A 16,166-nucleotide genomic window follows, 5' to 3' on the forward strand; every position below is an offset into this window, starting at 1 on the left:
CCAGACTCTTGGAGAACCAGTCCTCCCAGGTGCCCGTTCACCAGAACTCTACTGCCAACCTGTGAGTACAGTATTTTTAACCAGCCCAGCATGACAGGGCCGAATCCCATCTTCTCCATCACTTGCCAGACAAAGGTGTGTGAGACATTGTCAAAAGCTTTTTCTAGGTCCAAGCTGGCGATCAGCAACGGGACGTTCCTGTTCTCGGACCACGCTATCACATCCCGTACTAGTTGGAGGGTCCAGCTGGCACGCCGACCTCGAACCCCGCAGGTTTGGTCCCAACCGATCACATGAGCTAGGACCCCCTTCAAGCGGTTTACCAGCACTTTAGCGATCAGCTTATAGTCCACGCACAACATCTGCAGCGGCCTCCAGTTCTTAAGGTCCTTTGCAGGTCCTTTTTTATACAACAGTGTGAGGATTCCCTCCCTCATAGACTCACACATAGCCTTCCTACGAAAGATTTCCTCCGTCACCTGAAGTAAGATTGGCCCTAAGATATCCCAGAACGTCCGATAAAATTCGGCTGGTAGTCCGTCTTTACCTGGTACCTTACCAGCCTTCATGCCCAGCAGAGCGTCGCCAAGTTCCTGCAAGCTTATAGGAGCCTCCAACTGTTCTTGGGCTTTGACAGGAACCTGCGCTGTAATACCGCTCAGCAGCTTTGCACCCATGGCCTCGTCCACCGTCTTTAGGGAAAAAAGACATTGGTAAAAGTGCCTCACCACTTCCAGCATCTCCTCACTACTAGTAACTATTTTCCCCTCCGAAGTCTGAATGCCAGTCATCACACTGCGCTTCTGTCTCTGACGAATTTGCCGGAAGAAAAAACTGGAACATGTTTCGTGAGATTGTATGAACTGCACGTGGGCTCTGAACAGGTAACTCCTTGCCTTTTGCTCGTGATAAGTGCGCAGTTCAGCTTTAGCTGCTGCAATATCTTCAGGGCACACTGACATATCCTTATTACACTGGGAAAACAAGGTGTTTAATCTTTCCTGCAGCGCCCTGCCCTTCTGCCGCTCACGCTTGAGCCTTGCTCTGCCATAAATTCTGGTCTCCTTTCTAATTTTCTTTTTTAAGTGTTCCCACCAATCAATCAGGGGAGTCCCCAGATTCCTCTCCTTCCACCATGTTTGCAATTTGTACCTCATTACCTTGACATATTCGTCTTCTCTTAGGTTCTCCGTATTTAACTTCCACACCCCACGCCCAAACTGGTTCCTTAAATGTGGAAAATGGGCCTCTACTAGGGCATGGTCAGAAAAACCTACCGGCAGCACCACCACCTTCTCCACAGGTACGTCCAGTGAGGCGAATACATAATCAAGGCGCTTCACAGTACCTTGAGCGTTCCTCCACGTGGCCTCTGCTTTCTCCTTTCGGATCCGGTAGGCGCAGTCGTAAAGTCCAAACTGTGCTAGAAGAAGATTGAGCTGCTTTGCCCCTGGATCCCTCTTATCTTGGAGGTCCACGTTAAAGTCTCCTCCCATGATGATCCATTTGTTGGTAAGGCAAACAGGATAAAGTTCCTTAAAGAAATCTGCCCGTAAAGCCATCATTGCCGGGGCATACACACACACACACCGAAAGCAATTCTCACCCGAACAAATATCCAAATATAAGGCTCTCCCAGGCACTACATTCACACATTTCTCCACTATAAAATTGCGATTGCCAAATAAAACTCCAACTCCCGAGGAGTGGACACCTCCGATATTCCATCTAGAATCTCCTCTGTCCCACTCACGAGTGAACTGTATGACGTCTCTTTCATCTTTTAGATGGACTTCCTGCACCAAACAAATATCAAAAACCATGGTTTTCAGGTAAGAAAAAAAGGCCGTCCTCTTTACTAAGTTCCTTAAACCCCGAATATTTAAAGTTAATATTTTCAACATTAGGGGGCAGTAAAAAGGCTCATCAGCTCCATGTAGGCTTGACGCACTGACGCCTCCCTTTGTCCCTGCAAATATAGTTTATCTATTTTACCTCCTGATCGCGTACAGCCAACTGACACTCCTTCATGCAACCTCAGCACACGTCGGAAGTTTGACGGCCGGGGCGGGTACTGCACGTTTCCGTTCTTCCAGGCACAGGCCTCCAAAAACTGCAGCGGGACCTCCAGAATCTTCAGCACTTTGTCAGGGCGCCTTTCCACCCCCACCTCGTACATCTCCTTCAGTTCTCCCTTGTCCCTTATCCATTTCTTTACAAAGTCACCCAACAACATCTTCTTATTGGTCGCATCTATCTGGTTGCGGCCCTTTACTTCGAGGGTTGAAATCTCCTCACCAGAGTGCTCACAACGCACGACAATCCCTGCCGGAGATAGCCCTTGCTCATTGAAGGTCCTAGGCCAGACTATTTTGCTGGCCTTTTCGTCCCATTTACAGAACTTCTTGAACCTCATAGGTACCTCAGCGAATATAAAGACATCTCGTTCTTCTCTCTGCAGGGCGACGCGTGGCTGCATGTGTTCTTCTGAGGCTTCTGCCGAGGTCGGGGTCATCTCCGTTTCTGGAATGACAAAGCCTGAGGACATACCCGACTCTGCCGTAAGGGGGGGGTCACCCACACCACTTACCTCGCCCTCCGACCCTAGTGGAGTAGATTCGGCCTGGGCCAACGAATCTGTGGCCATCGACTCAAGGTATTCCATGGGATCTACACCCGATTTCTTCACCAAGGGCGGCACATCATTTTCCGCCTTTCTTTTCACAACTTTCCTGGCCTGGACGGTGTCCATGGCCTCCTCTTCATCCACTCTGTCCCCCCAGTCTGACCCTACTTCCTCCGCAGAGGGCAGGCTTGATTCCTCAGCCAACGCTCTTATATGCTCTAGCGCGGCGAGCGAGACCCCACCTTCCTCCTCTGCGCTCCCCAGGACCTCCTCAGCACTCACCGGAGCCTCCGTCTCTTCTTCGCCGCTGCGATCTTCTGCTGAGGTAAGTGCTGTTGCCGTCTGCCTGTGGTCCGTTACCTCCTGCCCTTGATCCACACCCTCAGGTTCCATCACCTCCTCGCCAGCGTCAGGGACCAGCGACGCCGGTGCCGGGCCCTCTGCTGCATCTTCTGCCTGGTGAACTGAGGTAACACTTGCTGCCGATGTGCCACCCGCCACGGCTGCGAAACTCATACCTTTCTTTGGGCACGCCCTGTAAATGTGCCCAGAGACCCCGCACAAATTACATTTCGGCTCAGCCCTGCACATGAAGGTGCTGTGCCCCACAGTATCACACCTTCGACAGACCTCCACATCACAGTCAGCAGCATAATGGCCCTTCTGCCTGCATCGTCTACACGCCAAGGGTTGATCAGGGTAGTACAGATAACCTGTATAAGTTCCAATTGAGAAGTTAGCAGGAGGGTGCAAGAGCCCATCTTCAGCACTAGGGTCCGCTCTGAAACGCACCAGAAATTTCCTTTTCCCGTTCCAGACTCTCTTCCTATCCATCTCCTTGATACCCGTGCCCTGAACGTCAACAAATCTTTTAAGAAAATTAACAATGTCTGCGTCTGGGGTAAAAGGGTTGTTCATATGGACCCATATGGGTCTCGCCTCCCGTGCAAACAAAGGTTCAAGGAAAAAATGAACAAAAGGTTCCTCCAGTCTGCGAGCAGTCAAAACAGACCAAACTTTCGTGCACTGTTCAGCAGAGTAAAGTGACAAATCAAAAATCTTTTTACCTGGAAAGTCCTGGAGGCAATAGATCTCTTCAGGCTGTAAGGACAAATGCTTGAAAAGGACTTCATCCTCGAAAGCATCCCTCTTGGCAAAATCCTTGTCAGAAGCCTCCACTCGCAGCACAAAACGCACAGTATGCCTTGGTCTTGCATTCTTGCTTGAAGTCCTCTCCATCTTGTGTAGAGTGGCCGGAATCCTATCCGCCACAAAGAAAAAATCGCCGTCGCCTGGAAAAAGCCGCGCCGTCCACCCCTTCCCGCCTTTGACTCAGAGCCCAAGCCGCGGTCAGGCCACGCACTCAGGATCTTCGCCAAAAGGCCGAGAAGCGATGCCCACAAAGGCGCGGACCGACGCGCGGGCGTTCCGCTGGCGCACAGTGGCGCAGGCCGACTCCTCTGGAGCCCGGGACCCGCGCAGCTGCCGGCCTCCCTGCAGCCAGAGGCCTGCCGCGGGACTCTGCTCCCCCTCTCTCTTGCCTGCCCGCCTGCCTTCCTGCCAGTCCCGGGCGGGGGCCCTGCTCTTTGATCTTCTGTCAACGGCCCGACAACGACCGCAGCCGCAGGGGGCGCCAGCCGCCCGGCCTCCTTAGCTTAGGCCCCTCCCACCGGCAGCAGCTGCGCCCAACCGGCTGCAAGCCAAAGCCGAGCGCCAGCACCTGCGGGCAGAGGCAAGGGGCAGCTCTCTCTCGGGAGGGAGGGAGGGACGGGGACGCGCGCGCACACACGCCTGCCTGCCTGCCTGCCGAAAAAAAAGAAAGAAAAGGTGGATATACTAAGTTTTTTGGAGGGAAAACGCCCAGCTGTCGAAAGGGGCCCGCCTGCAGGGACGGGGACGGACACGCACGCAAGCAAGCAAGCAAGCAAGCAAGCAAGCAAGCAAGCCACGCCTGCCTCCCTGGGAAAAGGCTGAAAAACCTAAGTTTTTTGGAGGGAAAACGCACGGGAGCCGAAAAGGGGGCCGGCCTGCTTGCCCAGAGAGTCGAGACGCGGGAAAGCGCACAGAGGGAGCACGGGAACCGAGAGGGCGAGAGAGAGACAGAACACAGAGACACACAGATGGGGGACGAGGGACGAGACCCGAGAAGAAGGAGCTCCAGTCCACTTCGCTTGCTTGCTCGCTCGCTCGCTAGCTAGCTAGCTACCTAGCTACCTACGTCTGTCTTTTCACCGCTGAGAGAAGGTGGTGCACCGCTCCCGGAGGCGCTGCAATACCGGGCCGATGCGTGGAGAGGACGGAGCAAGCTCCTGATCCAGCTCCCTGTTCCAAAAATCCGTTTAATATGTGGTCCCCCGATGGGGGACGTATCAGATATTAAACTGATAAGAACAGATTTTTTTTTTTTTTTTTTTTATTATACAAAATACAAAAGAAATTCCAAAAACTCCAAAAAACAAAACACAATCCCAAATACACAATAGTCACAATAACAACCAAAGTCATCTCAACCCATAATTCTGTTAAACACAAAATTCCATTCAGTAGTCAACTAACAAAAACTTCTAAACATTCCCCATCCAATTCCCAACAAATTATTACACAGCAAAAACCATACAAAACACAAATCTGTCTAAATCTATTACATAATCTCAAACCCCACTAATCTCCATAACCCCGCCCCTTATGCAAATTAAACAAAACCCCATCCCCAAACTTACAATACATTCATTCCCTTAACCCCATTATATACAGTCTGCGCCCCATCACAGTTTACAAAACACTTCCCCACCAACAACATCTCAGTTGCATCCCATCCCATATATAAGTTATCTACACAATCCAGTTCCCCTTACAAACACACCACCCATCAATCCCACTTAAAACAGAAAACATCTACTTAGTCAAAAACAAACATAGCCCAAAAGCATCCTAAATACAACTAAACACAGTCCTCATCATCTGAAACACTACTCTCACTATCCCTTCTACACAACATTTTGATAAATGAAACAACAGCATCATTACACATCGCTTTACCTTTCCCCGACACACGTAGCCCACTAAACATTCTTTTTTCCAGAAGCGAGTATTCAAAAAGAAGCTGTGGAAACTTCTTTTCTATATACCGTGACACAGCCATCACCCGTTTCCTATCCAAAGCCACCAAAAGATCTTCAAACATATTCCTATCCACTGCTTTCCTATTTTTCCCCAAAGGCCATTTAAAATGAATACGACTCTTCCTTTCCTCCCTCCACTGCTTCCACTCAATGTCTCCATCCCAAAAATCCATCTCTTCCCCCCCCATTAGCACCTCCCCCTTTAATACATCGCCCTCCTCCTTCCCAGAATCAAACTCTTCAGTTAGAACAGCGAAGGGGTTTGCACTCTCCACTGCCTGCCCACCCACTTCCACCTCTTGCCTAACAACACCTTTCCCTTTACCCTTCCCCCTCTGAGCCACTGACCAATCCCTACCCTCACCCCCCTCCGACACTTGACCAGCCCCACTTGGATCGTCGTCCTCCACCTCCTCAGGATCACCAGCCGCCACTTTCTTCCTGCGAGAGACTCCCCTCTCCGCCACTTGGCCTGTCCCGCTTGAGTCGTCGTCACCCTTCACCTCCTCAGGATCCCGATCCGCCATCCTCTTCCGACTAGGAATTCCTGGAACAGACATCCCCTGGCTCCCCGAAGGCCCCTCATCACCATCCATTTCAATGTCAGGCACACTCTCCGCCCACAACACCCTTCCTGATTCCTCGACCAACTCCTCCACCATCTCGGTGACTTCCTCCAGACCCTCTCCCTGCTTAGGGAACACCAAACCTCCATCTTTCTCCGCCACACCTCCAGCCGCCACCATAGACTCCTTCTCCGCAGACCTCTGTTCTCCTGGAGCCGCTCCCGTCCTCCTTGCAAAAGACTCTCCAGCAGTCGATCGAGCCCGGGCTGCACCTGCATAGCTCCTTGACCTTTGGAAACAGTTCTTATACACATGGCTGGCTTCACCGCACAAATTACAAGATAAGGGCTTGGCGCACTTCTCTGCCCTGTGCCCTATTTCCCCACACCTTCTGCAACAAATAACAGTGCATTCAGCTGCCACATGACCCTCCATTGCACAGTTCCGACATACAAATGGCTGCCCAGGGTAATTCAGGTGACCTCCATTCGAACCGATCATAAAGAAAGCTGGTGGGTGAACATACCCACCTTTCTCAGACGCAATAGTCCTTAAGCGCACCATGTACCTTCTTTTCCCCGTCCAGAAGTTCCTAGAGTCCATAACCTTTACACCATTCCCTTGAATGTCCACAAATCTTCTCAAAAAACATACCAGCTCAGACTCTGGCACATATGGATTATGCATATGCACAGTCAAAGGCCTTAGTTCTCTGGCAAACAATGGCTCTATAACAAAATTAACAAAGGGCAAGTTCTCCTTCTGAGCTTGAAGAACATTCCATTTCTCCATACAAACTTTCTCAGAAATAAAAGAAACATCAAAAATACCTTTCCCAGGAAAATCTTGATAGCAAAAAACATCCGGAACCTCCACGCCCAAAGCTTGGATCAGCACAATGTCCGAAAACTCCTCTCTCTTCATCCTTTCGGTTCCCGGTCTCTCCTTCCATACGAAACGAACGGAATTCCGCATCCGTCCCTCTCTGCCCAGCCACTCTCCGCCTGCCGAAGCCGCAACTCCGCCAATCGCCTCCATCGCTCCGTCCTCTCCCCTCCGGTTGACTCTGCCTCCAACAGCTGCCTCCACCGTCGCCTCCTCCGCCGCCTTCCCGACCCTCTGACTAAGACCTCGGAACTGCGGTCAAGCCACTTGAACCTTGATCTTAGCCAAAAGGCCGAGAAGCGATGCCCACAAAGGCGCGGACCGACGCGCGGGCGTTCCGCTGGCGCACAGTGGCGCAGGCCGACTCCTCTGGAGCCCGGGACCCGCGCAGCTGCCGGCCTCCCTGCAGCCAGAGGCCTGCCGCGGGACTCTGCTCCCCCTCTCTCTTGCCTGCCCGCCTGCCTTCCTGCCAGTCCCGGGCGGGGGCCCTGCTCTTTGATCTTCTGTCAACGGCCCGACAACGACCGCAGCCGCAGGGGGCGCCAGCCGCCCGGCCTCCTTAGCTTAGGCCCCTCCCACCGGCAGCAGCTGCGCCCAACCGGCTGCAAGCCAAAGCCGAGCGCCAGCACCTGCGGGCAGAGGCAAGGGGCAGCTCTCTCTCGGGAGGGAGGGAGGGACGGGGACGCGCGCGCACACACGCCTGCCTGCCTGCCTGCCGAAAAAAAAGAAAGAAAAGGTGGATATACTAAGTTTTTTGGAGGGAAAACGCCCAGCTGTCGAAAGGGGCCCGCCTGCAGGGACGGGGACGGACACGCACGCAAGCAAGCAAGCAAGCAAGCAAGCAAGCAAGCAAGCCACGCCTGCCTCCCTGGGAAAAGGCTGAAAAACCTAAGTTTTTTGGAGGGAAAACGCACGGGAGCCGAAAAGGGGGCCGGCCTGCTTGCCCAGAGAGTCGAGACGCGGGAAAGCGCACAGAGGGAGCACGGGAACCGAGAGGGCGAGAGAGAGACAGAACACAGAGACACACAGATGGGGGACGAGGGACGAGACCCGAGAAGAAGGAGCTCCAGTCCACTTCGCTTGCTTGCTCGCTCGCTCGCTAGCTAGCTAGCTACCTAGCTACCTACGTCTGTCTTTTCACCGCTGAGAGAAGGTGGTGCACCGCTCCCGGAGGCGCTGCAATACCGGGCCGATGCGTGGAGAGGACGGAGCAAGCTCCTGATCCAGCTCCCTGTTCCAAAAATCCGTTTAATATGTGGTCCCCCGATGGGGGACGTATCAGATATTAAACTGATAAGAACAGATTTTTTTTTGTTTTTTATTATGAAAATACAAAACTGACTCATAATTCAGGCCATACCATTCACAAATCCACAATCAAGACGTGTTTAACTCAGGAAAACACAGAAATAGTCCCTTCCATTTGTCTTTCGCCGCATGGAATTTCCATCTCAGTATGTCTCTTTTCATTCTTCTTTTGAGTTCATGACGTACTCCCCAAATGATTTCTCTATCTCTTCTTTTCACATCCCCTTTAACCTGGGCACATCTTGCATTCCAAATAAAATGCTTTATCACACTTATAACCATCCACAAAACCCAATCTGTTGTCATCTTCTTTTCCGTTCCCTTCCAGGCATTCATTATTTTCTCATAAGACAACACAAAATTAGAAAAAATGCTTAATAACATACATTTACACTCCCCCCACACTCGTCTAGCCACCATACACTCCCAAAACACATGTCTTATCGTTTCGAGCTTCCCACAGTTTACATATGGACAACGCTTTGTCCTGGTTAACTTTCTTTTGTACATTACCTCCCTCACTGGGAGGCGATTCCAGACCCCCAACCAGTTAAGGTCTTTGTACTGTCCCTCCAAACCTTGTGGTTGAACCCTCACCCAGTGCTCCCTTTTTTTCCCCACTACTGCACTGTCAGATCTTGTATTTATTTTCTTATACAGTGCTTTGTGCTGTAAACACTCCGGCATCTCTTTCCCTTCTGGGTGTTGTTTAAGCCATGTTCTGGCATGTTCATAATGCCAAGGTAAATCTTCTGCTTTTGGGGTTAAATTTGACACAGCTCTCAAATGTGGCATGACCCAATTAAACCAAAGTATTACAAAATATTGACTCTTGTGTGCAACCTCAAAATGCAATGCTTTGCATAAACTCGTCACAAAGAAAACATCCAATTTAAGGGGGATGTTAGGTACATCTCTCCCTCCCTCTTCCACTGGCCTATACATGTCAACCCTTTTAATATATTCATATTTATTGTTCCAAATAAAGTTAAAAACCATTCTAACCAGCTCTTTTCTGAATGTCGGAGGCAACGGAAAAACATATGCTAAAAAAATCAGGTTCGAAAGAATGTCCGTCTTAACAACTACAATCTTACTCATATGAGACAAATGTATACTTTTCCACAGACCTAATTTCCTTTTTAAGAGTTTCAGTTTTATACTCCAATTCAAATGCGCCGATCCCTGTGTGTCAAAACTTACCCCTAATACCTTAATAGGTCCCGACTCTAATGTTAGCCCTCCTTGAGTTTCTGTCCTATGTTCCCAAATACCAAAATATTTTATTTTACTTTTCTTTATGTTGAGTTTTGAACCTGATGCTTGCCCAAAAAGATCACAGACCTCCAGTGCCCTCAGTACCCCTCTGTCTGAATCTAACAGCAAAACTAAATCGTCTGCGTAAGCAGCGACTTTGGCTTGTTGACCCCTGCTACCAGGAATTGTAATCCCTGTTATCTCCATATTTGACCGGATTGCTTCTAACAGAGGTTCTAAACACAGTACATATAACAGAGGTGACAGCGGACACCCCTGCCTGACTCCTTTCTCTAAAGCAATCAACTCCCCTATAAATCCATTGATATTGACTCGGGTTCCAACATTTGTGTACAATTGTCTTAGCCATCCAATAAACTTCCCTCCAAACCCAAACCGTTCTAAAACCTGCCACAAAAAGTTGTGATCTACCCGATCAAACGCTTTTTCTTGATCCAGACTTAGTAAAATAAGCGGTAGGTGTCTCTTTTCCACCCAGCTTATAGTGTCTCTAATCAAGAACAAATTCCAAATTAAAGTTCGTCCCTTAACTCCACATGTCTGGTCATCTCTAATAACCTCAGCTAATACATTCCTTAGTCTCATACAAAGGACCTTCGCTAAAACCTTATAGTCCATTGTTAACAACTGGACCGGCCTCCAGTTTCCAAGGCAAGTTTTATCCCCTTTCTTGTACAACAAGGACAATACCCCGGTCCTCATGGTTACACCCAATTGTCCCCCTTCAAGAATTTCCTTATAAACATCAAAGAGAGCATACTTAATTAAAGGCCAAAAGGTCTCGTAAAATTCTTTTGGGAGTCCATCAATTCCTGGCACTTTTTTTTTATTCAAGCTAAATAAAGCCTGCTCTACCTCTTCTAAAGTTAATTCCTTTTCTAAACCCTCTCTACTTCCTTCTCCTATTCTTAATTGAAGCTTATTTAAAAACCCTTCAGTGTTCCCCACTATTAAGTCTTTCTTGAAGAGATCTTTGTAATAACTGGTAGCCTCCCTTACCATCTCCAGTGGGTCCTCAGTGACACTCCCATCATTCCCCCGTACACCATCAAAGTTCATCTTCTTTTGGTCTTTCCTTATTGCTCTAAATAAGGCTGAGGAGTTACCCTCCCCCATCTCTAAGACATCACACTTTGATTTAAACAAAAACCTTTTCGCTTTTTCCTTATACAAGCACTTCAAATCGTTTTTAGCTTTTAAAATTTCCACTCTCCCCACATGCACGCCACCATTCTTCCTTTCATACAAATCATTCAATCTTTGTTGTAATTTAACAAACTCCTCCTTTTCCTTATTCCTCCTTTTCCTGCAATATCGGATTGATATGCTCTTTATCCTCTTTTTTGTATTCTCCCACCATCTTATTGCTGATTCAAACAAGCATTTCCTGGCTTCCCATTTTTTCCAATTTGTCTCTATTAAGTTTTTATACTCCTCTTCCACCAGAATTTCTGTGTTTAATTTCCAAAACCCCGGCCCAAAACTAATCTTTCCACCATCCAGCTCTACTTTAACCACATCATGGTCCGAGAAACATGCTGGTATAATCTTCAAAGCACTCACTTTAAAATATGGAGATAGCAAGATGTAATCTAGCCTTTTTTCCTTACCTTGGCTATTACTCCACGTGGGACGCCCTCTTCCACCGTCGATCTGCTTTGCGCTATCTTTCAAGTCGTAATTTTCAAAAAGAGAGAGGAGCTGCTTGGCTCCTTTCGTCTTACACCCATCCAAATCTTCATTAAGATCTCCCCCTAAAATAATTCTTTTGTTTGTCATAAACCAGGGCTCTAACTCCTGAAAGAAATCTCTTCTCAACCTTTTTTGCGCTGGGGCATATACATTAATTAGTCTTAGTTTTTCCTTCCCTAACTGGCCATCTACTACAAGTATTCTTCCGGGCCTTACCACAAAATGATTCGTTAGTTTAAAAAAACTATTACTAATAAGAATACCCACTCCTGCGGAGTGTACTCCTCCTATGCTCCATTTTGAGAAACCTTCCCCCCATTCTTTGGTAAATCTCTTACTATCCTCATCACTTTTCACATGGGCTTCCTGTAAGAAGTAAAAATCTGCCTTTAAACCCTTGAGGAAATCGAAGACAGCAATCCTCTTGCTGTGCCCTCTCAGACCTCTTACATTTATGGTGCATACAGATAAATTATCCATTTGGGCTGTTTAAGGTATCTACCTCACCAAAACCTTCTGCCTCAAAAACTGGTTCTGGAGTTTGACCTTCTACAGAACTAATTGGACTCATATTAATGAAAGAAGAAATACTTAATCCTTCCAGGGAATGTGTCTCTAAACTTGTCTCTTCTACGAAAGATCTGGATAGCTCCTCCCCCTCCCCTCCTCCCTCATCTCCCTCCCCCTCATTAACCTTATCCCCTTCTAAACCCTTCTCCTCCCCCTTGTCCCCTTCCTTAGCTAAACCGCCAACTGCCTCACCTTGAACATTAACAGTTTGAAGGGATGAGTCGAAATCAATAAGCCAGGCCATCTCCTCCTCCTTGCTTCTTTTCCCTTCAATAAAATCACTGTCCTCACTAGAGACTGGTCTTTCACGTTTCTGAGCGTCCCCTGTGGGCTCAGGAATCTTTGGCCTCTGGGACACCTTCTTTTTCTTTCTACCCTTTCCTTTGTCTTGTATGTTTTTGGTCCTGTCTTTGTTAGCTTTCCCAGCCACAACACCAGACACACCACAATCACTCTCACTACCATCTCCATCCTCACTCATCACACCCTCACCTTCGTCCGCCCCCCCACCAGGCAACCTTCTCGTAACATTACTACACCCCTCCCCCTCATCAAGATCTACAAGAGCACTGTACCTATTTTCTTGACACAATTGTACTCCCCCCAAACCCCTCCCAGTCAATCTTTTCCTCCGAGTCTGCATTATTGTCCAGCCCTCCTGTTCCGCTTGTCCTTCAGCCACTGTTCTGCCGTTTTCTTCCGGGATGCGTGATTCACCTGCTCCGTGGGATGTTGATGGGTCATCATCTCTCGTTGCTCTTACGGCTGGTCTAATCATCTGCTCCTTTCCCACAGGTCTTTCTCCCTCTTGGGGTCCCCCAGACCGTCGCCAGGCCTCCGCCGCACCACCACCTGTATCCTTGGCAGGTAAGTTTTTCTCTTTGACTATATTAGCAAAACTTCTGGCTCTTTTTGGACAGTCTTTAAATACATGCCCTGTAGCCCCACAAAGATTACACATTAGGGCGCTATTACAATCCTTCGCCAGGTGGCCCATCTTTCCGCACCTCCTACATGCTACTTCTCTGCATTCAGTCTGAAAATGTCCGTGCCCGCCACAGTTCCGACACGTTAATGGTTGACCGGGATAATACATGGAACCACGGTTTGCCCCAATGGAGAAGAAGGCGGGCGGATGTAACAGTCCCCCTTCTGCCCCGGGTTTAGACCTCAGGCGCACTGCATATGATCTTTTCCCTGTCCAGTATCCTTCGGCGTCGATTATCTTCCTGCCTGCCCCCTGTACGTCAACAAACCGCCTCAAAAAAGTCATAATGTCCTCCTCAAGCACACGAGGGTTGAACAAATGCACAGTCAGAGTGCGTAATTCTCTTGCAAATAGTGGCTCAATATGAAACTTATCAAGAGGTGCCTGATCTTTTAAACTTTGAGTCTTGGCCCAAAACTCGTCGCAAAGATTACTAGAATGCAGAGTAATATCGTATGTGCCTTTCCAGTAAAAATCCTGCAGGCATAACACGTTCTCCTTCTTCACGCCCAAGATCTTGCCCAAAATGGCCTTCTCGAAGACACTCCTGACCATCCAACCTTCTCTATCTCCTTCCTCTTTCAAGACAAAGCGCACCGTGTCCTTCATTTGTCCCTCACGGGACAATGAAGGTCCGGTCGCCATCCCCGACGCCATCCTACCGGTTGTAGATGTCATCTGGGAGCCCCACCTTCACCCCCTGGGCTCAACCCAGAGCGATTCCAGTGGTGGCTCGATGGTGTTCCCCGCTGATGTTCCTCCAAAGACTGGACTCCTCCACCGGTAGCGTCTCCTTCCCTCCAAGTCCTCTCCCCAGCAACCGTCCACCGCTCCGCCGCCGCCGCCGCCCTTCCCGTACTTCTGGCAAGCCGTCAGACCGCGGTCAAGCCACGTATCCTCAGATCTTGGCCAAAAGGCCGAGAAGCGATGCCCACAAAGGCGCGGACCGACGCGCGGGCGTTCCGCTGGCGCACAGTGGCGCAGGCCGACTCCTCTGGAGCCCGGGACCCGCGCAGCTGCCGGCCTCCCTGCAGCCAGAGGCCTGCCGCGGGACTCTGCTCCCCCTCTCTCTTGCCTGCCCGCCTGCCTTCCTGCCAGTCCCGGGCGGGGGCCCTGCTCTTTGATCTTCTGTCAACGGCCCGACAACGACCGCAGCCGCAGGGGGCGCCAGCCGCCCGGCCTCCTTAGCTTAGGCCCCTCCCACCGGCAGCAGCTGCGCCCAACCGGCTGCAAGCCAAAGCCGAGCGCCAGCACCTGCGGGCAGAGGCAAGGGGCAGCTCTCTCTCGGGAGGGAGGGAGGGACGGGGACGCGCGCGCACACACGCCTGCCTGCCTGCCTGCCGAAAAAAAAGAAAGAAAAGGTGGATATACTAAGTTTTTTGGAGGGAAAACGCCCAGCTGTCGAAAGGGGCCCGCCTGCAGGGACGGGGACGGACACGCACGCAAGCAAGCAAGCAAGCAAGCAAGCAAGCAAGCAAGCCACGCCTGCCTCCCTGGGAAAAGGCTGAAAAACCTAAGTTTTTTGGAGGGAAAACGCACGGGAGCCGAAAAGGGGGCCGGCCTGCTTGCCCAGAGAGTCGAGACGCGGGAAAGCGCACAGAGGGAGCACGGGAACCGAGAGGGCGAGAGAGAGACAGAACACAGAGACACACAGATGGGGGACGAGGGACGAGACCCGAGAAGAAGGAGCTCCAGTCCACTTCGCTTGCTTGCTCGCTCGCTCGCTAGCTAGCTAGCTACCTAGCTACCTACGTCTGTCTTTTCACCGCTGAGAGAAGGTGGTGCACCGCTCCCGGAGGCGCTGCAATACCGGGCCGATGCGTGGAGAGGACGGAGCAAGCTCCTGATCCAGCTCCCTGTTCCAAAAATCCGTTTAATATGTGGTCCCCCGATGGGGGACGTATCAGATATTAAACTGATAAGAACAGATACTACACTTGATCTTAGCCAAAAGGCCGAGAAGCGATGCCCACAAAGGCGCGGACCGACGCGCGGGCGTTCCGCTGGCGCACAGTGGCGCAGGCCGACTCCTCTGGAGCCCGGGACCCGCGCAGCTGCCGGCCTCCCTGCAGCCAGAGGCCTGCCGCGGGACTCTGCTCCCCCTCTCTCTTGCCTGCCCGCCTGCCTTCCTGCCAGTCCCGGGCGGGGGCCCTGCTCTTTGATCTTCTGTCAACGGCCCGACAACGACCGCAGCCGCAGGGGGCGCCAGCCGCCCGGCCTCCTTAGCTTAGGCCCCTCCCACCGGCAGCAGCTGCGCCCAACCGGCTGCAAGCCAAAGCCGAGCGCCAGCACCTGCGGGCAGAGGCAAGGGGCAGCTCTCTCTCGGGAGGGAGGGAGGGACGGGGACGCGCGCGCACACACGCCTGCCTGCCTGCCTGCCGAAAAAAAAGAAAGAAAAGGTGGATATACTAAGTTTTTTGGAGGGAAAACGCCCAGCTGTCGAAAGGGGCCCGCCTGCAGGGACGGGGACGGACACGCACGCAAGCAAGCAAGCAAGCAAGCAAGCAAGCAAGCAAGCCACGCCTGCCTCCCTGGGAAAAGGCTGAAAAACCTAAGTTTTTTGGAGGGAAAACGCACGGGAGCCGAAAAGGGGGCCGGCCTGCTTGCCCAGAGAGTCGAGACGCGGGAAAGCGCACAGAGGGAGCACGGGAACCGAGAGGGCGAGAGAGAGACAGAACACAGAGACACACAGATGGGGGACGAGGGACGAGACCCGAGAAGAAGGAGCTCCAGTCCACTTCGCTTGCTTGCTCGCTCGCTCGCTAGCTAGCTAGCTACCTAGCTACCTACGTCTGTCTTTTCACCGCTGAGAGAAGGTGGTGCACCGCTCCCGGAGGCGCTGCAATACCGGGCCGATGCGTGGAGAGGACGGAGCAAGCTCCTGATCCAGCTCCCTGTTCCAAAAATCCGTTTAATATGTGGTCCCCCGATGGGGGACGTATCAGATATTAAACTGATAAGAACAGATACTACACTTGATCTTAGCCAAAAGGCCGAGAAGCGATGCCCACAAAGGCGCGGACCGACGCGCGGGCGTTCCGCTGGCGCACAGTGGCGCAGGCCGACTCCTCTGGAGCCCGGGACCCGCGCAGCTGCCGGCCTCCCTGCAGCCAGAGGCCTGCCGCGGGACT

General features: G+C 51.1%; 4 non-coding genes across 4 annotated transcripts; all 4 read right to left on the bottom strand.

Annotated features, from left to right (window-relative positions):
* Positions 1 to 4,868: 4,868 nt before the first annotated feature.
* On the bottom strand, positions 4,869 to 5,064 carry LOC148637832 (U2 spliceosomal RNA). The gene has a single exon (XR_015931174.1). It is a non-coding gene; the product is annotated as a U2 spliceosomal RNA (small nuclear RNA).
* Positions 5,065 to 8,350: 3,286 nt separating this feature from the next.
* On the bottom strand, positions 8,351 to 8,541 carry LOC148637833 (U2 spliceosomal RNA). The gene has a single exon (XR_015931166.1). It is a non-coding gene; the product is annotated as a U2 spliceosomal RNA (small nuclear RNA).
* Positions 8,542 to 14,811: 6,270 nt separating this feature from the next.
* LOC148637834 (U2 spliceosomal RNA) lies at positions 14,812 to 15,002 on the bottom strand. The gene has a single exon (XR_015931228.1). It is a non-coding gene; the product is annotated as a U2 spliceosomal RNA (small nuclear RNA).
* An 847-nt stretch (positions 15,003 to 15,849) lies between these two features.
* LOC148637835 (U2 spliceosomal RNA) lies at positions 15,850 to 16,040 on the bottom strand. Its single transcript, XR_015931169.1, has one exon. It is a non-coding gene; the product is annotated as a U2 spliceosomal RNA (small nuclear RNA).
* Positions 16,041 to 16,166: the final 126 nt, after the last annotated feature.

This window comes from Lepisosteus platostomus, unplaced genomic scaffold, assembly GCF_059453375.1.
Source record: "Lepisosteus platostomus isolate fLepPlt1 unplaced genomic scaffold, fLepPlt1.hap1 Scaffold_105_H1, whole genome shotgun sequence".
In the NCBI taxonomy this organism is placed as follows: Eukaryota; Metazoa; Chordata; class Actinopteri; order Semionotiformes; family Lepisosteidae; genus Lepisosteus; species Lepisosteus platostomus.